Consider the following 24,262-nt stretch of genomic DNA (forward strand, 5'->3'; position numbering starts at 1 on the left):
TCCCTACAAAGAGGTGAAGTATTGATTCATTGAAGATTTCATTGATCCTCCAAGCTTATTGATTGCAAAAGCAGTTAGATTTCTGCTTTGGTTATCGGCAACATTTGTATACAGTGGCATTCATACAAATGCTGTCCTCAGATCTCTGCAGTAAGAAGTGACACAGCAAGAAGAAAATCTTCCTCAGGAACAAAACTGTGTCCATATCCACACTAACTGCTGACTGGTGATCTGGAGCACCTCCTTTTGATATATAGTCCTTAGGAGAATGGCTTGCTTTTGAGAAAGCAGTGGTTTGTCCTAGTTCCATTGGTATTTTGTCTTTAAAATGGTAATGTTAGCTTGGGTTATTAGAATATTGTGGCAGTCTGTGGCTTAGTGTAACACATTAATTGATGCAGATATATTTCTGTGCTACCTCCCTTCACTCCACATCACAGAGGACAGGAACATTTTCAGCAAAAAGGGAGAGAAAACTAACTAGTTCAGTGTTGGCACTCCTAAGAGTCTTTTCCTGGTGAGAGAGGAGGACACTTTCTACTTTTCTCATGTAAGCAAAGGCCTAAAAGAACCCATTATTGTGCAGCACTTGTTTGATGGAGCTCATGGTGCTTTGTCATGTGAGATGACTGAGTTTCAAGTGACGTCTGCCTCCGTACACCACGAGCCAGGCTGGTGAAGAGTTAGGCATTTATGAAGAGATAGGCCAACAACTTCTTCACTTCCCAATAATTTCTACATAGCTAACCTGCACAGAAACAGCATTCATTTCAAGAGAAGCCCCACTTCTGCCCTTTCAGCTACATTTGAGTAACAGTCACTTGATGACTCCTTTGGTGCAGAAGGGAGTGAACAATACAATCATTGACTCACAGAAATCAGATATGGAAAAGATTGAGTAGTCCATGTAATCTGCCACCTTACTAATGCAGGGCTGCTTCCTATAGTGTTACCATCCAGTATCATCACAGTGCTTTTTGCTTAGCATCTTGCAAAGGAAAGAATTTCGGGGTGCTTCAGAAACAAATGCAGTCTGTGTAAGGAGAATGGTTCTGAGGCAAGCGATACAAAATGTAGGAAAATGTTAATGAGTAATTCTATACCTTGCAGTAATATTAAATTCTCATACCTTCTACAAAGGCATAGCTGCTAAAGGATAAATAAGGTTTAAAGCCAACTGTATCCATTGTGCCGCACAGTCTAGGGGAGTTATATGGCAATTGTAAGAAGAAGGAAGTGGCAAAATATTTTGCAACTGGTTGTGTCCAAACAGGCTTTACAGTGCTATGTCTTGATTCCTCAGTGGGATGTGATCCTGGACTTTGTTCATGACCAGCACTCTCCTCATTTCACTGTGTGGTGTTTTGGTTTCTCTGGAAAAGAAATCTGGATGGTTCAGCGTCTGGTCAGGCACTGCACAGTTTGACCAGGTCCTCGATGTGGATGAGCAGGGATCAAGGACCCCTCAGAGTATCCTGCTTTTCATGAGTGCATTTGGATGTAGTATCTCAGAATGTAATTCTCTTGAGAACTACAATTTCTGTTACCTGGAGAAGAAAACCCAAACCTGTTAGGTGAAACCTTAACTTAAAAAATTCACCATATTAAATCTACCAGCTCTATATCTACTATCTGATGCACTGGCCATATTAGTGTAATCAGAAGTAATTCTTCAGCCAGGCTAGGCTGAAAATTACTGAGTTAGATTCTTACCACCTGCTGGAAACAATGGTTTTTAGTTTAAAAACGGATGGGAAGGAAACACCTTTTACCAGTTCTAATAGATAGGTTATAAATATCGTTTGCATATGAAACAACAATACTATGCAGCTGTGTTTTACAGGAGAGGCCTAACAAGGGCATTCTTTACTTTCTGACTCCTATAGATTATTTGAAATAACCCTTAGAAAACTGAACTCAGTAGAAATGAAGGAGACAATGAAAAAATTAAACTGTTTTATTGCTATTCCACACTGAAATATGAAAAGCTAGCATACTTTATTTTGTGTTACTCAAAGATAATAGCTTTAAGGAATAATTGTTCATTTCTTTTCCCTCTCAAGAGTGGCCAATAAATAATGTCAATGAATTTAAATGCCTGTTCGTTTGCCTCTGACAGTATAATCATAGTGATATTCAATTATACTGCTAGACCTGAGGGTCTTGTCAGAACTTTGGTCTTGAATTTGATGTGTTTAACTGTGTTTATGTACATAAATTGCTGTAAATTGGAGAGGTACTTTCAGCTTGAGACAAAATTAAAAGGAAAAAAATGTTTGTCTTTTTAGTTCCCAAACCCCAGAAACGAAAATTACAGCCTTGTAACTCCATAGAGTCCTGGATTGAGTATGTCTTGCATACTTCTTAAACCCAGATAGAAGCAACATAGATACATCTGCACAGGAATGCAGTTCCTCCAGGGATACATGGAAGAGGGTGGGTTGGCAAATGCTCTCCTGTGCTACACACTTAGTGAGACATAGCTTTTTAAAATTAATTTGTATTCCATAGTGTTGTGAGCTTTTATCCTGAGAGAGGACCTCAGCAGTGGGATGCTCCATTACAAAGCAGTTCTTGTTGTATAGTTTTCTGCCAAGACAACCCCTTACTACTGACATATTTGTCTACAAACCATCATCGTTTGTCACTGAAATGGACTTAATGATACAGGATTTTACTCTTCCTCGTAATTTGTTCTGTATCTTGGGCTTCCTCCCTTCTTATATGCTCTTTGGTTTGCTTCTCACTGTTCCAGACTCTGCTTACAAGCCATCTTTTTTCTGAAAGTCATTGTAAGAATATCTCACCAGATAATATATGTATTTTAAAGGGAATTATACATCACATTAATCTCTGGCTTCCAGCTTTATAAATCACACATCGTTAAACTGTGCTCCTCTATTTGTTGTTTTCATCTTGCAGTCCATGTCAAAAAATTCTTATTTTTTTTAGCATGGCCACTGTTATGTTACACTGAATGTGCCTGACATTACACAGCCGTGTTCAGAATGGACTCCAGACCCTAGTGGGTAATTTAATCTTTAATTAACGTATATGCCTAATCTTAAGATTGCTGTAAAATGTGTCAGCATTAGCTGAATATGTGTTGTGGGTTGCCTGGTTTCAGACCCAGCACGATAAGCTCTATGGTTTTATTGTTTTGGTTAAATTGATTTTGGAGCACTTCAGAAGCTTTTGCACCTAATTGTTATTCTCATAGCAGCAGAGCATTTCCAGGTCCTCAGGATCGAAGCTCTGGGTGTCTAACAAGTTTCACTATGAAAGATTTCTTGCATTTTCTAATTAGGCAGGAGTTCTCTATCAGTATCTGATAAAGATCTCTCTGGTGTTACATCCTGTGATGCTAGCTAAAATGTTCCTATTCTTTTTCCTTTTCCATTTCAGTAGTTTCTGTTAGAAGACAGAAATTGTTTCTGCTTTTCCTTTGCCCTTTTGAAAATCTCTGTGTTAGAGAATCTTAAATCTTCGGCCATATTTCTAGTACATGTCACTGTTTGTACTCAAAAATAAATCAGTCTTTAAAACAGGACAGTCTGATGCTGCAGTCACATTCATGATTGCTTTTTACACTTGCACGGAGTATGCTTTCCCCTCTTGTGCCTTTTTAAGCTTTTGCTATATGCTTGCTGTCTCCTAGTTTTACCTGCCACTATCATGCTCCTTGACAGAGGCAGCTTTTGCAAGATTACACAATCTCTGTGCCTGGTCTCTTATTGTTCTTCATGTGTCCATGTGTTTGGAAGTACCATCTGGTTGTCCATCAAATTCATACCTTTACTAAACACTTTATCAAAATTTCTCATGCCGGAAAATGAGGAGCTGTCTGAGTAAAATACATTATGTCTTTTTATAGTGCTGCCTTTGATATATTTGCCTTGCCTTATCTTTCCTTCAATCATATACCCTCTTTATTTTCTGCCTAATTTTTTCTCTCCTTTGGTTTGTTGGGTTTTTTTGTTTATTATCCCTGCTTCCTGTAAATCTTTTCCGTGGACTTCTCACCCTTTTTTTTTTTCTTGCCTTCTTCCCTTTCCCTTTATGTGCTCTGCACCTGTTTTTCATCTCTTCTATTTTGAATTTTTTTTTTCCTTTCTGCCCACTCCTTACCAGGTTGACAAAAGGAGCCAAATGCTATTTGCTTTGCAAAAACCTTGACTGTAAGAGGAAGCAGTGCAGGATTATGCTCTTTGGGTGGTTTTTCCTTTGCAGCTGACTCTGGTTTTAAAGAGCATCTGCTGTCTGCTGCTCAGGGTGGGCTCAGAGGAGTGGGACACCAGCAACTGGGAAGTCATCAAAAGAGGGACAGGCATAGCACATTTGTTGTGCATAGAAGCATTTGTGCTGAGCACTCCTAAGTCTTTTTCATGAATTCTTAATGGACTGAATTATGGTCCCCTTTCTTTCATGCTTTTATGGAAGAAGATTAAGTTCCCCCTCTCCGGATGCTAGAAAAACTGATGGGATTTTTTTCTATCAGAACTGTTTTTCTTAGGTAGTGAAATGGATTTTCAACAGAAAACTGTTTTGGAAAGTTTTTGTTCTCTGGAAAAGATCTTACAGGTCTGGTTTGAATAAAAATTTTATTTTAGTAAATATTTTATGTTTCTGAATTTCAGTTTCAGAAGCAGTTTGGTTTCCCTTTTCCTTTTTTTGATGATACATTACATTTTAATCAGCTTCTACCAGCTTTAGATACTAGTTCCAATCCAGAGCACAGACCTGACTTTTTCCCAACTCACTTTTCTCCAGGAATCAATGCATGCATCTGATCATCATCAGTTTTATTTAAAGATACTGACCTCAGGTTTGCAGTGCTGAATTTCTTTTCCCTGTGACTGTGTGACAGCAGCTTTCTGTCTTCTCACAGTGCAGTCCCTAAGCTGTGTAGAGTCTTTAGCCCTTGCTTTGTGTCTTCACTAGCAGATTTCAGCACTGTGTCTAGATGCACACGGGAACAACACTCAGTGTGAGATAAAGATTGCTCTCACAAAGGCATAACAGGAATCAGTAGCTGTCAATGGAAGTGAGATAAATTCAGGCTTGTAGTATGATGCAATTTCCTAAATGGTTGCCCATACCTTAATGTTATTTGCATGGGACTGGATAGTTCTCTAAATGTCAAATCCTGGGAAAAATACCCCATTCTCTGGGAAAATTATGGTGGCATCTGTACAAGGAAGGTTAGAGAAGGTGTTCATAGTAGTTCTTACGGTTTTAGGATACTTCTCTGGAACTATGACCCAGCTCTCTTCCACGCTTGGAGACTCAAAACTGCTCTGGCGGAAGCTCTGCACTGTGGGCAAAGATAAACCCTCTGGAGTGAAACATCAGCTTTTCACAACAGGATCTCTGCAAAGCCCTTAGCTGGGTGACAGTGATGAACCAAAGTCAGCTTGATATTTCTTTGTGACTGTTGCTCATAGAGGAGGAAACTGCAAGAAAAGGCACTTGCAATAAAAACAGTCCAAGCCACTTCTATTTTTTGTGTCTGAAGATAGCTAACAAATGCAGAGAGGTGTCCATAAGCCTCCACCAACTGACCAAGCTTGTCTTGCAGCATGAGAGATGTGAAAGCCTTTATATTCTAAAACTTTTATTTAACTGTTTAATGCCAGCACAAGGGAATATTGTGATGGAATGCAACCTAGAGCAGCAAAACTATCACAGGTGAGGATGAAATAGTTCAAAAGACAGTAGTACCATCATTTGCTTTGCCAGAGAAACAGCTGAAATAGCCATTAGATAAAAGTCATGTGGATGAACCTGAATCCTGGAGAGGTGAATTCATGTTGATAAGAAAAGACGTTAAAATAGGTGGTGACCCCTGTGGTCTCCCCATCATGTGGGAAGTTTTCCTCTCAGAGACTGTGAAATGTCTTTGACTAACCCATATATCTTAAACCTCATTTCAGTTCTGCACTGATTCCCATTTCTCACTGGCAACCACTGTCATGATCTTTGACATTTTCTTGTCTGCTGCCTCACTGCTGTTTGTTCCAGTCCTTGCTTGCTGGCTTCACAGGTGGTGGGATCATTCCTTGAGATGACGAGGTTCTTGGTCAGCTCTGGTTTGAGCTTGTATGTTTTTCTCTCGTTGCCATTAGCAGTTTGGGAATGGCAGGTTGCATTGCTCCCAGAGTGCTGCCCAGTAGGATCCACAGGTGAATTAGATACGGAAAGCTACCAAACAGCTGAAGTGCAGGTGAAAGCCATGAGCTCTGTCTAAGGCAGCCGGGATCATCTAGTGCACATTGATTCTTCAGGGAGCTCCTCTGTCATCTTTACTCCCCTGACCTACTGACCCCTGCTTAAGAAGATACATAGGAACATTTCTTTGTTCAGTGTTAGTGGGGTTTTGGTTTGGGTTTTTTTTTTCACCTAGAAACATTCTCTTTTCTTTATTGAATACCCAGACAGCCTTTTTTCTCCCCCCTTTTTTTTTCCTGTCCTGGTCTACTAACCAGAACTTATCGAGATGCAAGTTATGAGAGTCCACAGACAATTTTTAAAACAAAAATATGACTGCATAACTATTTATTTCCAAAATTATGCTTTCTAAGGGTTGTTAGTTCGAAGAAATTTTTGGTGCCAGAGAGTTTATGTTATCTGGTTTCTAAATATGCATGACATCACTTCTTTCTGCAATAATTAAGGGCTTCATTCCCATTAACTAATTTATGTAGCCATCTTTCTTCTGTTAGACTTGCAGAAAATAACAAAGCAAGCACTGAACTTTTAGTGTAGAACATCTCCTGTTGAGTACCTTGGACATTTGAAGTGTAGAATCTATTCTTAGTTCTTAACCAATGTTGTGTTGAATTAGCACAATGATTACTGTTGTCTTTTCATTTTCTAGCTGCAGACCAGGAGTATTTCTTGCCAGTGCAAAGACAGCTCTACAAATTCTATCACAAAGCTGTTGTCTTTGGCTCTGACTAGCCAAATCTGTTGTGGGTTAGCCCACAAAACAGGAGCTACTGTGCGTATGTAAAGCAATAGACTCCTTGGTAGTAATAGCAAGGAGGCAATTTTAATGGGGTCTCAACTGGACTGATACAGCAACTCCTAAAATGTCTTCCTTGCAAATGAGACCAATACTTAAAAACCACTTCTCACTTTGCTAAGGTAGTGATTTGGCTGTCTTAAAACTCAGTAGTAGGTATTTTTAAATTATTTCTTATGTATACATTACATTAAATTAATTCGGAGAACAGTTCATGTCCCAGTTGAGGAAAATGTTTGCACAAATGGTTATAGTTAAGCTCACATTTAGTTCTTGCTGAGAATGGACTAGAAGTTGAGCACCTTGACTAAATGTCACTGAAAATGGTTCTGTGAGGAAATGTCATCTGTGAAAGATGTAGAAGTGTCTGACATAGCCCAGAGGCTTTTTACTAAGAATGTTACTGTGGTCACCTCAGGTGCAGCTTATGCCCTCCTATAGCACTGTGAATACTCAAGATCCTTACAATAAGCACTTCTATTTGGAATTGTAAAAATAAGATACATACACTTTATATATTTAATAAAAGAGATGCTTAATAAATACCTATTAAAAGAGATGATTTAATTATTTTTTCCTTTTCCACATAGTTTGACTAAGAAGCAAAGGTGCCTCTTAACTTCCAGTGAACACTGTGCCCCTCCCATCTGTGGAAAAGCTGGGTACCCAAACCCTTTAAAACCCAGCTGCTGTCTGTTCTCCACTGTGTTTTACTTGTTGTGTGTCACCATTGCATGCAGAGGAACAATCACAGCTGTGGGAAGCGTGGACAGCTGTTTAGATATTTGCAGATGGCTTAAAGATGTGTATCAACCAGTCATTTGTACTTGCTAAGTGAGCTAGAAGAGTTTATGTAATTTAGAATAGCCACACAGCATTTCTTTGCCAATCAGGGAGTTGCCTAATTTTGAAATACATATATATCTGAGGCCAATCTGATACACAGCAGCTCCTTACCTTACACCCATTCCAGTTTGGGAATAATAATGGTAATGTTTTTCAGATTTGGTTCCAGGAGATAAAATTTTGCATCCTCCCTTGTGGCCTTATCAGTCTGTCAGCTTCATTTTGTTTTGAGAAATTCAGGAGAGGTTTCCTTAATGTTCCCAGTGGTACATATCAATTTTGGATAGGAGTTTTAGCCATTTAGACAGTTGTTTGGGTTATGTTGAGATGATGGGAAACTGTAACCAAGGAGGAGGGAAGTGTAAAATTAACAGATGTTCCTCCTTTAGACATTCCTAAAAAGCTAACTGCCATATTTAGTTAAAGGGCTCTGCCTGGAAATAATGCAATTATTACTTTTAATAACCTTTAAGTACATACGGGTGCCCCACAACAACTGTGTTAATGTCACAGAAAGACTTGCTAGACCAGGCAAATATTAATGTAGGATACACAAGTACTAATGAATACCTGAGGTGACTCAGTTGTTGCTGCCTGTTACGAGCTTCCCCTCCCCCCTCCCAAAGACATGTGCTCTGAGCTCCTTTGTTCCAAGCACGGGCAAAACCAAATGTAACTCAGACTCTTTAGCAATGTCTGATTGGCCGCTCACCCCGGGTCCGCCCCCAGTCCTCCCCTTTCCCCTTCTCCTAATAAAGATGGTCGAGGGGAGGCAAACGCCGTCTCTCAGCTCAGCGACTTTCCTGTGAACATCTCTGGTCGTCTGTCTCATTTGAAAGCTTCTAACTGCAGGGAATTGAGTGAGCAGGGAGCTATATTTCTCCCTCTTTGCTTCTGCTGATGGTATTTGCTCTGCAGCTGATTCAGGTACCGATTTTAGAGCTACCAAAGTGCTAGATCGCCCGTGCTACCTCTCAAGGCTGCTCGAGGCTTTCTAAGGCATTGAAATACAAGCGCTAGCCGGTATAAAGCTGAAAAGATACCTTCCACATTTGGCGCCCAATGAAAAGATACCTTCCACACTCAGTAGTGTCTTGAGTGCTTTGCAAACCTGTATTTATCACCACAAACCTCAAAGATGTTTCATAATCCATAAAGTGAATGGCCTGCATTGTGAGTGGAGGTGATTAGTATCTGTTTGTGAATGCTGTGCTCTTCACGGGCCTGGGCCCTACTTTACCTTCTCCTGTGTCTCCTTGTTTAATAAAACAGAATTGGAATCCATCCATCAGTGAATTACTGCAGGTTTGATTAATTTGTAAATAAACCTGATGTTCATGCTGTTACCCAACAGTTGTCTCCACTTGTGGGCAAGAGTTTCAGGATCTGAGAAAATGCATTAAGTCTTTATTCATAAAGTTCATGATATTAAGTCAACTTAAAAAAAAAAAATTACATTTTTATTTTCGTTTCCATCTTTAATAATGAGAATGTCCCTGTCACTGAAATGGATAATACTCACAGCCTGCAAGCACCTCCAGACTCTAGCACTGAAGAGATTGTACCTTGTTTTGGGAAAGGGTGCTGCTCTGTACAGCCTTGGTAGCATGAAAACTGAAAGAATTTATGAAATTTTAAATAGGTTGGTGAATTTTAGGTCCGCTTTCCTTGATACTTTGAAGAAGCACATAAATGACTTGGCTGGAAAAGTCACAAGAAGTTCATAGGAAGGAAAAATTTCTCCACCCACGATATTCTGATCTCAGTAGTTCATACATGGAGAATTGGGATTAGACCGGGCTCTAAGCTGACTTTTCACAGGCCATACTTTCCATATGCAGACTGCTTTCAGACAAGCTCAGGTGCTGATTTCTGAACTTTGAGGTTAGTCACTATTTAAGGGTCTCCAAAGTTCCCATTTAATTTAATTATATTTTTGCATGTTATGAAAAGAATTCCAATAACTGTCCTGTAAATTCCAACTCCCTAATCTTTCCCTTAGAAAAAGCATTCTGAGATTCTGGCTGATTTCCAGAAATGCACTTACCTATGCCACTAATTTGTAGCCTCACTTCTGAAATCCTAACCATGCTGAAGTCAATGCCAAAACTTCCTAAGGATTTCATCGCCAAATAGTTAAATCAGGAAAATAAATACCTGAACTCATTGTAATATCTCCTGCTGCCCTCATAGTATTTAACACTTTGTCAAGTACAGAAGAGCCACCAGCAAACATAATACCAGGCTTTCACCAGCATTGCCAGTGAAGTATCAACAGCCAGCATTTCATATGAATTGTACATATCTGTTGGATTCCATCCAGGCAAAACAGTAGACAACACCAGGGCTTCATTAAGATTATTTTGTAATTGAGTAAAATGATGGGTCAGCCTTGAACCTGTAAATATTAAGTGGCAGTAGTTCTCCAGCACATTTTAAAAAGGGTCCACCTGGCATCAAGTGAATGTATAAAATAGGTAGTCATTGTTATATTTATTATATAGGTAGAAGTTAATTTTCTTACATTTTGAAGAGCTTGAGAATAGTAGGTCATGTCTTCTGTGTATTTCTGACAGTGGGCTTCAAAACATTTTTTTCTGAAATCTACTGACAGCTAAAATTTGGTACCTACAAGGCTTATGGCTTTCGTATGAAGTGAAAGGAATTGGGTGGTGTGGTACTGTTAGAGCTGTGTTTGGAAGAGGCTGAGAAGCTTGGTGTGCAAGATGCACATCCCTGCTAGCTTGTCTCCAAGGGCAGGGAGAGAGGGTGCTGCCTGACAAAAGTCATAGTAAAGATAAAATCTCCTGAATCTCAAGCAGGTACTGGCTGGAAGCACTGCAAAAATACCTGCTCTAAATTTGGAGAGAGAGAACAGTATGGTTTTCACACCTTTCTTCACTAACTGGTATACTAAGAAGGAATGGCAATGATGACAGCCTCATCACGAGGGGACTGCTTCCGTGCTGGTTGTTAGGAGAGTGCTCAAAATTAGCATTCACAGTCTCCAGTGAAGGAGTGGAATCTGCGTTTTATGCCATCCATCTATATACCAAATAAATGTGGACAGTTGTCATAGAAATAGTTACAGAGACAACGTCTCTCCACAATGAGCCTAGCAGAGGTCATTTCAAAACTGTTTCCTGTCTGACCAAGTTGAGATGGCATTCAATATGGGCTGAATTTGTTCCAGACAGAGGATTAGTTATTAGATCTTCAAATACATGGCTGGTTGGTAATCTTTTTTTTTTCTTTTTTTCCTTAAGTTTTCTGGAAATACCATTCAGCTGAAGACACCACGATGTAGGCAATACCACATGGTGATTTCAGTGCCTTCATCCTGGCACACATACTGTGTTTTGAGTGATGCCGATCTGTTTTGAGAGCTTGTGGGATTTTCAAAACCACTGCTATGTTAATCTCATTTGGGTTCTCTAACATGCTTCAGATCACCCTCTCTTTTTCAGGGTCTGATTACAAGATACTGAAGGATGTTTTGTACTGAAAATGAGTTGTTTTCAGTTTTCACTACACCTTCATTTTGGAAATCTGTAACTGTTTAACCTCTCTGTAAGTCTTCAGCATGCCATATTACAGTGAAATTCTCTGCTAATCAAGGTGGTTGCTAATGAGAGACTCTCGCTCTGTAGAGGCACTGCTGTATCCTAAAGACATCTTGCCTTTTGATCTTCTTGATCCAGATTAATTGTAGGAGGCTGAATTCAGACAGAAATACCAAATGCACAGCAATGCTTAACAGAAATGTTACAATTACATAAAACTATGAGAAATCAAAGGAGGGTTTCAGATAGGTGATTGAGCATGGAAATAACAGGGTAGCTGAAGTTCATTATTTCAGCTTGTAGTTCTGATCTGCTCATATGTAGACACTGAGTCATCCAAGACAGAAAAGTAAATGAGGAGAGAGAACATAAGCCGTCATACAAGAACCAAGGTAAATAGAATTACCTGCCTTTTATGTCCTCTCATATATGGGCTGAATTCATCTCTGATGCAATCCAAACACAGAAATACATGAGCAGCACTAATATTACCAGCAGAGAAAAATTTTCAATAGTTATGACTAGCATTCCTCCCTGGGAGCCAGCATGTGTTTTGTTTGTTGTTGGGCTTTATTGGGTGTTTTTGGTTTGGTGGGTTTTTTTGTTGGGTTTGGTGGTTTTGGTTTTTCAGTTGGTTTGGTTCGGTTTGTTTTTTTAACATGAGAGGAAACAGGCATGTGAAATAGCATGTAAGTATCTGAAACTGCATGATGCAACATCTGATACATCAGGGAATAACTAGAAGCTACCATTGAAGATTGGCTTAAAACAAACCTTGCTTTGGAATCAACTGTGCAACTTAAAAATATGCCTTGATATCTTCAGCTCTGTCTTGTATACTAAAACTTGCTAAATTTGGGGCAAGATGTAGTTTCTGAACATCTTAGATCTGAAATGTTTCATATTAAATTCTTGTTTCAAGTCATTTAAAGAGTTAGGAAATTCATATTCAAACTCTGAACCTTCTGGCTCTGGTATATGTTCAGATAATGAGATTTCAGTAGGGAAATACAGCCTTTGCCTTATCTATTGCAGATAGATCCAGCATGGAAAACTCTTATAATCAGTAGGTACTGTAAAAAGATCTGCATGGGTATTCATTTGAGCATTAAAAAGCAAGAATCTATTAGCAATGGACTATGGTATCAGCATTAGGTTAAGTGCTTTTGTTTTCATCATCCTCAAAGCATGCCTAAATCTCGGAGAGAAATGAGGAAAACGATATAATCAGCCATAAAATCAGTAACAGCTGTACAAAATGTAGTGTGGGCAAAAATGTACTCTTTGGTGAAGCCTGAAAATACTGACAGGTAACTCTGACAAAAGCTTTGTTGTAGAAATGTGAGCACGTGCAACACACGCTGAAGAGATTGTTTCAGCAGAGTATCATGAATTTGCCTGAGAAGTATGTGCTAAGAGGAATGTATTTCTGACTGAAGAGGAATTTATTTCTGAATTTATTTCTGCATTGCCATGTTCTTGTAAAAGTACAGAGGAAGGACTCTGCCTGTTTAAAGCAGATTTGGACTCATTGATGCATATGACTCCCATGCAGGCATCTAAATACCTTTACTTAGGGGTAGATAGCATGAATCCTTTGCCTGTGGGTACAGATGTTTGTCTGTGTGTCCTTATTCACATACATGTATCTAAAAAAATGGTAACTTCCTCCAGGGAGATCAGCTACAGCAGGTAACCCACACCTGGTATTGAACTCACAGAAGAGCCAAGGGTGTAGAGATCCCATGTCATTATTTGGCCAATGAATGATCTACATAGACATAAACAGCCCTATTTTTGAGTGCACATGGCATGGTGGTAGTACTTTTGCTGGTTTGCTTTGGGGTTCATTTCAGTTGCAGTTCTGGAGGACATGAAAAAAAAAAAAAGAAAGAAAAAGAGCTTTTAAAAATGTCTAGAGAGTTCTAAGAAACCCCTCTTCTGTGCAATTCTCTGATTTGGGGGGACTCAGGAGAGAGGGAGGAAAAAAAATTGTGTCTCAGCCAACTCGAGTCCTTAACCTTTCAGGTATTATAATGCAAATAAAATGCGTTGTCCTGAAATGTAAATAAAATATTTGATACAGACAAGTCATAATGCAATCCTGCAGCTTGTATATGCACAGGTGTAACAGATTGGGGACAGGAACTTGTCTTCTACTCATTAGCTTTTCAGAATACTAAAAGCAAGAGATTCCATCTGGAGAAGAGTTTCTAAGTTTCTGAGAAGAAAAATGAAATAAATGTTGTTCCCATTTTGTTCCAACTGCTTGAATAGAAATGAGTCAGAGAGCAATCTCTGTTCTTCTTCGTCTGGACATGTGTACTCCCTAGTAAACTCAGATATGAAATTTAAAAATTCTGTTAGACGTGTTTAGATCCTTAGCTAAAATCCTCATCTAAAAGGACAAGGTTCCTTGTAGGAAAACAAGAGAGTAGTTTTACAGTTGTAGGCCGTCATGCTGAAAATACTTACGCGGGCAAGTACCATGGATGTAATGAATTTGCTTGATCTATTTATAGCTTTACTCAGTGTATGTTTTTACCCAGGTGGTGCTCCTTAAATTTCACTGGACTGTGTGTTTGAGCAGCAGTTCACACTAAAGATCACAGTGCAGGACAAGAGTCCAGGTAGCAAACAAATATACTTAATTAAGTAGACATTTCACAATTAATACAATACTTACGACCTTTTTATGGTGTCTCTCTGCAAGAAGGATTTGTAACTTTCAAAATTGCTAGTAATAGCTATTTTGTTTTTGTTTTGAATAGTTTTCTTTACAAGGATAAATAAATAACATTCAATTTTGAGAATGGAGAAACATGCAAAAAGGGTGGAGTAGCCAAACCTTACCGTGTGCCAGGAGTGGATTCCAACCTTCCAGCGTCTTCTTCACTCTGTAGGAATAGATCCTTCCCATCCCTACAGCACGTTGCTCCTCCAGGCTTCCTATTTGCTAGTTTTGGTTCCATATGTTTACTCATTTCATATGCTTGAACTCCCACCAAGACTGGTTTGGTTTGGTTTTCTTTTCTAATAAGACTGAAATTTTCCTCCATTTTCAACTGAAGTCCATTTGTATTCACTTCTTTCATGAGCTATTCTTGTAATTTAATATTTTAAATGTTATCATTTTCATATACATTCTGAAATTCTGCTTTAATCTACCAATTCATAGTTTTGTAAATCTCAAAAAAAAAAAGGAAAACATACCTCTGAAGGGGGAGAATAATCCAGGCAATTACATTAAACATGCTTATATCAAACTGTAGTTGGACCAAATGTTGTTCCCTGTGCCCCTTCCCTCCTAGTGAAATAATAGATTTCATGTTAAATACAATATTTTAATAAAACTTTTTTTTTTTTTTTTTTTTTTTTTTTTACATCCCCAGCCACTGAATGGTGTTTCACCTGCTGATATCCTGATACTTGTGCAATTTATCTGGTACACATGAACTCACCTAGGATGGCTAATTTTAAGGCCGGCTGGGACAGAGATCATGACTGAGTGTGAGGATGCCTCCAGGTCTCTTTGGGAGGGTTATAAATGAAAGCTCAATAAGTCCAGGTTAAAAGTACAGGGGTTTTTTGGTTTGGTTTGGTTTTGTTTTCCTCTGCAGCAAGTGTTAGGAAGCTGGCTTCCCATGTGCAGTTTGTTACTTTAAAAGCATTTGAAAATACAAATGCAATGATTTAATTGGGCTCAATGATTACAAAGTATTTTCTGTGACTTGTAACAGGTTCAATTACTAGATTGGGATCACATCAAAGGAACTGCAGGATTATTAGCGTTACAAATCTGCTTCCTGATCAGAACTACTCAGCCCATTGAGTTTAAGGAGGGGAGATTAATATATTTCTGTAATGTGAATGAAACCACCTCAGGTGCCTCTCGTGCACTTCATAAAACTTCCCTCTATAAGGAGCCAGGTGCTGTGAGGTGCTGATTGTCAGTTTTAAGCTAATGGTTCTAACTTTGGAGGCTCTACAGAGAAGCAGTGAAGATGGTAATAGTGCCCCATTCTCTCTTGTTCTCTTCCTTCCTTGTCTTTCTTCAAGCTACTTGTTTCCCACTCCCATCTTGCTGTTTTCTTCCCTTTTAGCTCTTCCAAAATGAGTTGGGCTTCAAAAAGACTCTTTTAAAATTAAAAAAGAAACTAGTCTTGTTTGTTTTCTAGACCCTATCAGACCTGATACACCTTGCAGTTCAATAGTTCCATGCTGGCCTAGCTGAAGGCTTGATGAGTGGCAGTGCTGTGGCAGAAATGGCATCCCTTGGTGAGGAGGGCCAAAACTCTGTAAAATGGCCTTGTTCCCGAAAAAAAGCGGAGGGTGGAACTGCATATGGATTAAGTCTTATGTTGAGCATCAAGTGCAGCTGTTTTTATTACACCATCTGCAAAATAGAGCAAGCAGTGTGCAGGCAAAGCTCAAAAGCCCCTTAGCAGCTTCCTAATCTGAGGTCAGATGAGAAAGGATTCCCATTCCTGGGTTCAACTTCCAGTTTAGAGGAAGGGCCTGTACCTAAATCCTCTGTACACTGAAATGTTGTTTGAAATGGTTTGGGCTAAAGAAAACCATCTGATGTCTTTGTTAGAGGACCAAGGGCCTGGAATTAATGTAAATAACTTACATGTGGGAGCGGGATTGTCATTGTAATGTGTGTGCCCCAGCTTTCCAGCCTCAGACTGTTGACACAGTCCTTTCCTGCCATACATCCTTAGGCTGTTTATACTGGTTTTTTACAGCACTTCTGTCACATCAGCTGCAGCTTCCCATTCTCCAGGTCTTGGCATGCCCTGTGGATTGGCTGGCCCAATGATATTCCCTGTTCCCACAGAGCCATTTCTTCCTGTAGAATAGCTATCATATCCTTGATGACTTCCTGTCCTGTTAGCAGTTCACCCTCACTTTGTCTCTTTCCTCTCTCTTCTGACTGTGATTTCAAGTCATGTCACAGCCACACTGTTCCAGGGCATGCATTTTCTCTTTCTTAGCTATGTGCTTGCCTGATCATGTTTAATTAGTGGTTTTCCTAAGGGTGCTCTCTGGTCTTCTTGCACAGTTTCATTAGCTGCATCTTCTTGAAACTGCTGTAATATTCTGACATATGGTGGAACTAAATGTAGAATGTCCGTCTCTCTATCCAAAATGTTTTAAGGGGCAGGGGAGGATTCTCAAAGAAAGACAGCTGAGGTCAGGGAAGAACAGTTACTTACACTGGAAAATCTGTGAACACATGTTGGGTAAATCTGCCTGTGGCTTCTTTGTGGTGGTGAGGATGTTCATAATTCTCAGGAGCACATACAAAGTTCATGCTCATTCTTCATGCGACAGCTGCATGACTGGTCATCTCCTGTCAGATGTGAAGGAGCTAGATGTGCAAGTCTTCTCAAGGAAGCTTTTCTCATCAAGGCTAGAAGCTGCATCTTTCTCTCTATGCATCTTCCTTCTGTACTTTATGACTTCAATGAAAAATCAGAAACAGGCTTTTTCGACATTTCTTTTGTGTACATAATTACCTACTTCACCATTGTAGCTTCAAAGAACCATTATGCTTTTCTGCTCCACCCTCCTATAGTCACAAGGCTTTCAGATCATCAGATGCTCTTCAGACCTAATCACAGAAACTGAACATTGCAAATCATGTCCAAATTGTGAAGAGCTTGAAACTCAAAGTCCAGGTTAGTACTAACCTGGAATTGTTAGCTTTCTCTTCTGCAAAGACCCAAGCAGGTATAGTTCAGTCTTTAAGATAAAGGTAGACCTTGTTTTATGGAGTTCTATCTGATAAGTCTAGTTTATGAGTACCCAACTGCACATCTCTCAATGGCAATGAATTATCTAATTAAGTTTCCATTTGTTTCACACTGTCTAGGCTGTGGACAGCATCTTCTTATCATTTTTCACATCTCTGTGTATTTTCTTGTACCTTAAGGGAACTGATATTAAATCATTGCAAACAAATAGGAACTCAAACCTAGTTACCCAACTTTGAATATGACTTCTTTGAATAAGACTTGGTGAATAAACCTGTCTGTGGTTAGGATTCTGGACATTTTTAATCCTGTGTTGTCTCCCTGTCACAGTTGTATTGTAATTCATTAATAGCTAATTATTTGTAGCAGACTTGGCAAAGGTGAAGATTGTAGCAGTTGGGAGATAAAATGAGAAGGTATTCACTGATTGCAGTAAGAATGGGAAAGCATTTTTCTCAGCAAATGAAAAGGTTTTTATTCTATTTTGTAGACGGGAGATGGAATATGCTAAAAATGGAACTTAATATGCTTCCACATCTCATTTGAATAGTCATCAAGCAAAACAGAAGATCTGTGTGGCATCAGAGTACTTGGTCTTAGTATTGCATAAACATGGATTGTTATTTCTTTGGCTGTTTGGGTCTCTCACAGAATCCAGTACATATTTCAGATTTAAAATATGTGCTCATATTGCATTTAAGAAGGGACCTTTTTGTACTCAGAAAACTTACACAAAGGTCTGTAATGGACAATGGAGAACAGCAGACATCTTCATTAAATATTGCTTTTAATACATCAGATGTTACAGAGTGGGATGAGATGCCTTTTAGGTCAGTGAAGATGGATGAGGAGTTAAAAAGCTGGTAATACAGTCTCTAATATCAGTATAGGCTTATTGTGAGGCTCTCCATCACCAGCTGGAAAGCAGTGTTAGTAAAAAAAAAGGCGTAGTGTACAGCTCAGGTATCTACTTGTCAGAGAACAATTTATGGCTCAGTTTATGACAGTTGTTTATTTTGTTTGTTTAAACTTAATGAGGAGTGCAGTTTACTGTCCAATACACATACCTTGGCTTGGGATGGCTCCCTCTGGAACGGGATTGAAATGGTCCTGCCTCAAGTCAAAGACAACTTGTTTCTAAGGCTGGGCATAAGACAAGTCAAGCTGGTCACTGATCAAGTGCACTACTGTGTGAGGGCCTTTGACAAGAAGCCTTCAGAAGGAGGCTAATAACAAGTTTCCAGGTTTCCTCATTGTGTAGCACATTGTCTCAGAATTACATGTGCTGTGCCATCATTTCACACAGTTTCATTGACTCATCAGAGGCTGGTTGCCAACACTGTGCTTCGTCTGTTAATGCCAGGAGAACAATCTCTTGGAAAGGCAGGCGTGCATGTTCTGGAGCTATTCAGAGCTCCGAACAGGATGAGTGCTGCAGAAGAGGAAATAGAAATGACAAAAAGCTACAGATGTTTGGAAAGCCAGAAGACTAGTGCAGGAGCTGCAAAAGAAAGAACACATAACAGGAAAAAGAAGTGGATGAGAAATACAGGAGTGTGAGATGTGGGAGAAAACGTTATGAAGGGAAAAAACTTGCAATATTTGTCAATACAGGAATCATCACCAGACCATGAGTAGATTATGGTATTTCTTGAGGTCTTTTCTGTTTCACCACGATTTAATTATTTGATTTTATTTGATAGGGTAATTTTACTTCTGTTCATTCTTATTTTCCCACTGAATGCTTGTGATCTAGCAAAAATATCATAGGTTTATAGCCTCATATAGGTCTATCTCACTGTAATGTTTGATAATGTTCAGTAGAAAAGGAAAGCTGATGGTCTAGAGTAGCTGAAATATAATTTGTGGTAAGTATTTGCTACAAGTATTTTGAGTGGTATTTTTGTCAATATTTTTAAAAGAAGTACTTGTTCATTCCTTAGACCTGTGTAATGAAGTTCTGCTCTGTGGGTACAGATGTTAACATTGTATAATCAATACGCAGTGACAAATCAGGGCCAAGCTTCCTCCCACAAGCCAAGGAGCGCTTAGCTAGAAAAGAGAGGTGTGCTTTTAACACAAGTAATGCAACTCTGCGTTGTGGATCCTGTCTATGGTGTTTTTCCTTCTGCATTGTCAGTTCTCTCCATGCCGCAGGAGAATCTTGTCTAGCTCCCACTGAAGTCTTCACTGAGGACTGTGGTGCAGTCAGGTCCTCACAAAAAAACCTTTGGAAGGCAGGCATTGTCCTCAATGAGGGAAAAAATGGTTCAAGTTGCATTTCCATGAAGTGAAAGCAGAATCCTAAATAGCAGCTTCTCTATGTAAAATACCAGAGTAGGGCAATGTCAAACTCCTCATTTTCTGCAGTGCTTGTAAATACAACATCATGCACTTGTTAGTAAGATGAAAATGAGATTGAATTTCCCTGTGAAATACAAAATGAAGGTAATAACACAATAGCGCAGAGGTGGAGGGCTCTGAGATGTGTTCTAATGTTACAGCTGTCAGCATCTCTGTACATGCAGATGTCATACTGTCAGAATTTAACAGGGTGAAATAGGTTTTCATTTTAGATGAACAAGAACTCCAATTATAACCTCTTACAATTCCAATTAGTGTACTCTGGGTGAGTGTGTTTAACATCAATTCAGCCTGTGGCACAAAACTCCTTTGCACGTTGCCTGGAATGACAGTGTTAGTTGCAACACTGTGCTATCTGTGCAATAGGGTGGACAAGAGACTTCCATAAATCCCCCTGTATTTGGTTTTTGTAACTTTTTAAAATGTGTCTTTTAAGCTTCAAGTTGTCACTGTCAGTCCAGAACTCAATTTCTCTTGATGATGGGTGAAGGTCCCACCTGGCTAATTTAGAGCTCTATGATTGTTTAGAAATGATGGTTTATGATTAGCTAAAGAAAAATAGTCTTGTTCCATGTATTAACTTTTCTGAAATACATGAGATCAGAGTAGTGAGTATCATGGAAGAATTGTGGTAGCTCTAATTGTAGGAATAAAATTTCAGTTGGCATTTTTCTTGTGTTTCTGAAGGCAATTATTTGCTGAAAAAATTATGTAGCTGGTGGCAAAGTCAGTAAACTTTTCTACATTGTATATGTGACCCTGAAAAAGTCTGTTTTGCAAATAGGTCCTCACAAGAGAATGTTCATGCACTGAAGTTTAAAAAAACGCTGCCAGGTCTTATGTATCTGTTTTAGTATTGAGATAAAAACACAATCAAAATATTTTAAACAATATGGTTTCTAAAAAGAAAGTATTTCCATTATAATTCCCTTTTGTAATAATTTGGAATCACAATTGAATTCCATTATCTTTTTATATTTATGACCTCATGCAACTTCCTGTATTATTGTGCAAAAACTTTGCTTTTTTAGCCAGATGTGCTAATTTGTTACATTCAAATCTATGCAATTTAAAGATACAAAGTTTTTATCTTGAAATCTGTGCATTTGAATATATTTTCTATCCCCATTTGATCATAGTCCTGAGCTTTACAAACTGTGGCTCAGTCCCAGGAACACACTGGTGCCTGGAGTGCAGGGTTCGCTGTCAGATAGGCAGAGGAAGTATTTAATTTGCTTTTCAGAGGAAATCTCTGTTGTGTGAAGCTGCTTTGCTGCAATATCTTTTATTAATGACATCTTCCCTGTATACAGTCAAATTAAGTCATGCCTATTGTGGTTTTCTGCAAGGATCTGGAAAGCTAACACAGAGGTATTAATTGTCTGTTAGTACTAAGCTCACTTGTGGCTGCCTGTGTGCTTAAGTCCATGTCTGTTATAGTGGTAGTGAGCAGTTGTCCTTTGAAGCCTCATGTAAAGATGAAAGAATACTGAAGGTGCACCAAGACTTAACAGCTAGAGCAGTGCTCACCTCATTCTTTGGCTTATTTGCTAAATGTGACATCACAGAATTTTTCTTACAGATTAAGAATATTTGATATGCAAGTTATTGAAAAGAACTAGTTAAAGCTTCATCTGTCTCTCCTCTCTGAAAGCGCCTTGCAGAATAAAGCTGTCTGTAAAAAAAAGTCAGTCACTGCAGTTGGAAATGTTAGTATTAGCATTAGGATATATTTCTGTTGTAATAACCAAAAAAAGCAATTTATTTTGCAATCTCATCTGCCTACTATGGCATATACATTTCTATAGCCTTGCAGTCTTTTGTTCATGCAAGTGTATGGTTTGCCAAGCATTTTCTATTAAAAAAAATTTTAAATATGTGTAGATTAAATCAACACAGTTTATTGCATATATCTCCATCTTCTGATCTACTTTTTGAAAAATACATGAGATGTAATACCTACAAAATAATACATAGCTCTAATAGATTAAAGTATGTAAGAGTATTATTTATGAGACATTTCGTCAAATCCAGACCTGAAAAAATAATCCATATCTGGGCTCTGTGATAAAAATAACAGTCGGATATATTTTGATCATGAACTAAAATGAAATTCAGCTGTCTGACAGCGCTGTTGATCTTTTCCTGTGTGCCATTTAATCTGGTAATGAAAGATGCGCTATCTCCCTCCCCCATATGTTTAACTGGAACAATTTTTTCAGGTGCTAAGCACCTGTGGCTCCAAATCAAACTAAGTGCTTTGTGTAGCATAAATTGAGAATTCTGTTTCAACACAAAATGCTCTTCAACAGGTCCTTTTTATTGCTGAGATGACTGTCTGCCCTTGTAAGCTCTTGACAGTGCTATTTTGGGATGGTTTCACTAGTGAGCTCTGGAATGATCAGAACACAACAGCAGCAAAAAATCTGATGCAAAACAAGTGCACTTAACTCTAGCTCTGACGTTCTGGTAGATGATTCAAAATCGTATTATATTTGCTTCAGGGGAAAAACCTTTAGAGAAAATAATGTGAATGAGCAGTGGAAGTGGCATTTAAGGCACGCTTGCGGAGTTTAATTCCAGATTAAGCTTCGCTGTCTGAATGCCAGTGCACTCACTCCCTTGCCATAAAAAGATCCTGTCTATCTCTTCACTTTAGTTGATTGCTAGAATGTAGAGAAAATGCTCACTGATGGAGTGAGATACAAAATTCAGTGCTTCAGATTAGTGCAGTCAGAATTTGAAGTGCATGGTGACTTCTGTCTCTGAGAAATGGTCCTTTCGGGCATTTAAAACAGAGCTTGGGGCGGAGAAACTGCTTTTTCATTTTGTTTACTTAATGACAAATAGTATTTTATTGATAGAGAAATATATTTGAGAGCAGGATATGTTTTTCACAAAACGAGTTTTTGCCGTGTCCCATAGTAATCAGTGCTTGGCTTGACTGTGTTGTCTCTCTAAAATTACTGGGAAAAATGCAAGTGAAGTTGAGGGCAGAACCTGCTGAAGATTTACAATCCTTCTTACACCCCCAACTGGGGCTCTCAAGAAATGAATATACTAGAAGAATTTGAACAAAAAATAGTAAAGAAAGAGCCAGTCAAATGTAGAATGTGTCACAGAAAGTTACTGGCGATGTCTTTTAAGAATAGCTGAAATAACAGTGAGTTATGTTCAGCACAGAGAGCTTCAGGAGGAAAAAAAAACCTCCCAAAGCTGTATCATATACTTAATGACATAAATTTGTGTTTTCTAGTTATACTGTAGGTTCTTGTAAGTGCTGTTCCTCACCAAAACCCATGGAAGCAAGAATTTATTCTTGAATCTCCTAGAGAATGGGGATAGTTTGACAGGGCATACTGTTCCCAATGCAGTGCTCCTTGGTTATCCCTTAGAAGGGGAAGTAAGATGCATGCAGCGCACATTATCACCACAGGTGACGGAATGGTACATTTTGGGGGCTGAACCTGCTTATGCTAATAATAAGTGTTATTTTTGTTCAGTGCTGAACTGAATCATCATGAACACCCTCTTTGCTGAACTGCTCTGTCCTATGGAACTGCAGTCAAGTAATGAGGTGTTTGAATTACCTTGGTTTTGGTGTGGCCAAGTTCAGCTAAAAGTTTGGTAGTTCTCTCTGTTTGTTCAATGCTGGTTTAAAAGAAAAAAATAAATGCAACAAACTTTACACTTTAATGACACGTCCTTTTGCATAGGTGGCAATCTTTATTTGCTTACTTTAACCTTGTTGTAAATTTGTTTCGTTGCATATCACTGCTGCAGATTGTGTCCCTTTTGGTGACAAGATTTACTTCATTATGCAAACTCCAATTTGATATGAAAAGCTGCAAATAGTTAATGGCTATGGCCTTCAGGGATTTAACTTTGGTCTTTTTTGAGGAATGCTAAGCACCTGCAACTCTTCCATTAGCAGTAACAGTGGCTACTCAGGACCTCTGAAAGGCACATCAAAAATCTGTCTGTTTGAGAATAGCCCTGATCCTCAGAAGCCCATATCTTGGTGTATTTCAGAGCTATTAAGAAAGGTTATCTCTGGCCAAATTAAGTGTATAATTTAGGCCATAGTTTTGAGTGTTTCAACAGTCAGAATGATTTTGACCCTGAAATATGCTATAGCATATCCCCAGGCTGCCTTCTCCTGGAAAGCATCACATGAAGTTTATTAAAATCAAACCTTGAGCAACAAAAGCATTTTAAATTTGAAGTTTTTCTAGCAGGTCCTTTGTGCTGTTTGGGTTGAACGTCACCTTTTCCCCATCCCTGTTCGTGTTTTTCCTTAGCACTACTTACCTACTATACTATAACACTACTATAGTGATGTACTCACTGATTCAGGCCTATTAAGCAGGTTATTACAGCAATGGAATCATTTTCACTTGAACCTACTGTCTTGGTTTGAAAGACAGGTGCCTGCCAAGGAAGGCGGGAACTTCCTTTGAAATGGAAAATATGACCCTCTCCCCTAAAAATTATTATAACTTTGAAATTACAGAGCTTTCAGGCAAAGATATGGGAAAAGGAATAACAGTTCTTTACTAAAATATACATACTTACATACATACATATACATATACATACATACATATATATATATATAAAACAAGGCAAACAAAAACAACAACAGCAGCAGCAGCAAGCAGAACCAGAAGCCAGTGCCAGCCTCTCTCGGCCGCGGGCACTTTTCC

The 24,262-nt window shown here is 38.8% G+C and overlaps 1 protein-coding gene across 1 annotated transcript in view; it reads left to right on the forward strand.

Moving 5' to 3' along the window:
• The window catches only part of RNF150 (ring finger protein 150), a gene marked incomplete at its 5' end in the record, with an annotated part of 117,807 nt that overhangs the window by 5,700 nt on the left and 87,845 nt on the right, over positions 1 to 24,262 (forward strand). The gene's annotated exons all lie outside the window — the stretch shown is intronic.

This window comes from Corvus brachyrhynchos, unplaced genomic scaffold (assembly GCF_000691975.1).
Source record: "Corvus brachyrhynchos isolate BGI_N302 unplaced genomic scaffold, ASM69197v1 scaffold444, whole genome shotgun sequence".
Lineage (NCBI taxonomy): Eukaryota > Metazoa > Chordata > Aves > Passeriformes > Corvidae > Corvus > Corvus brachyrhynchos.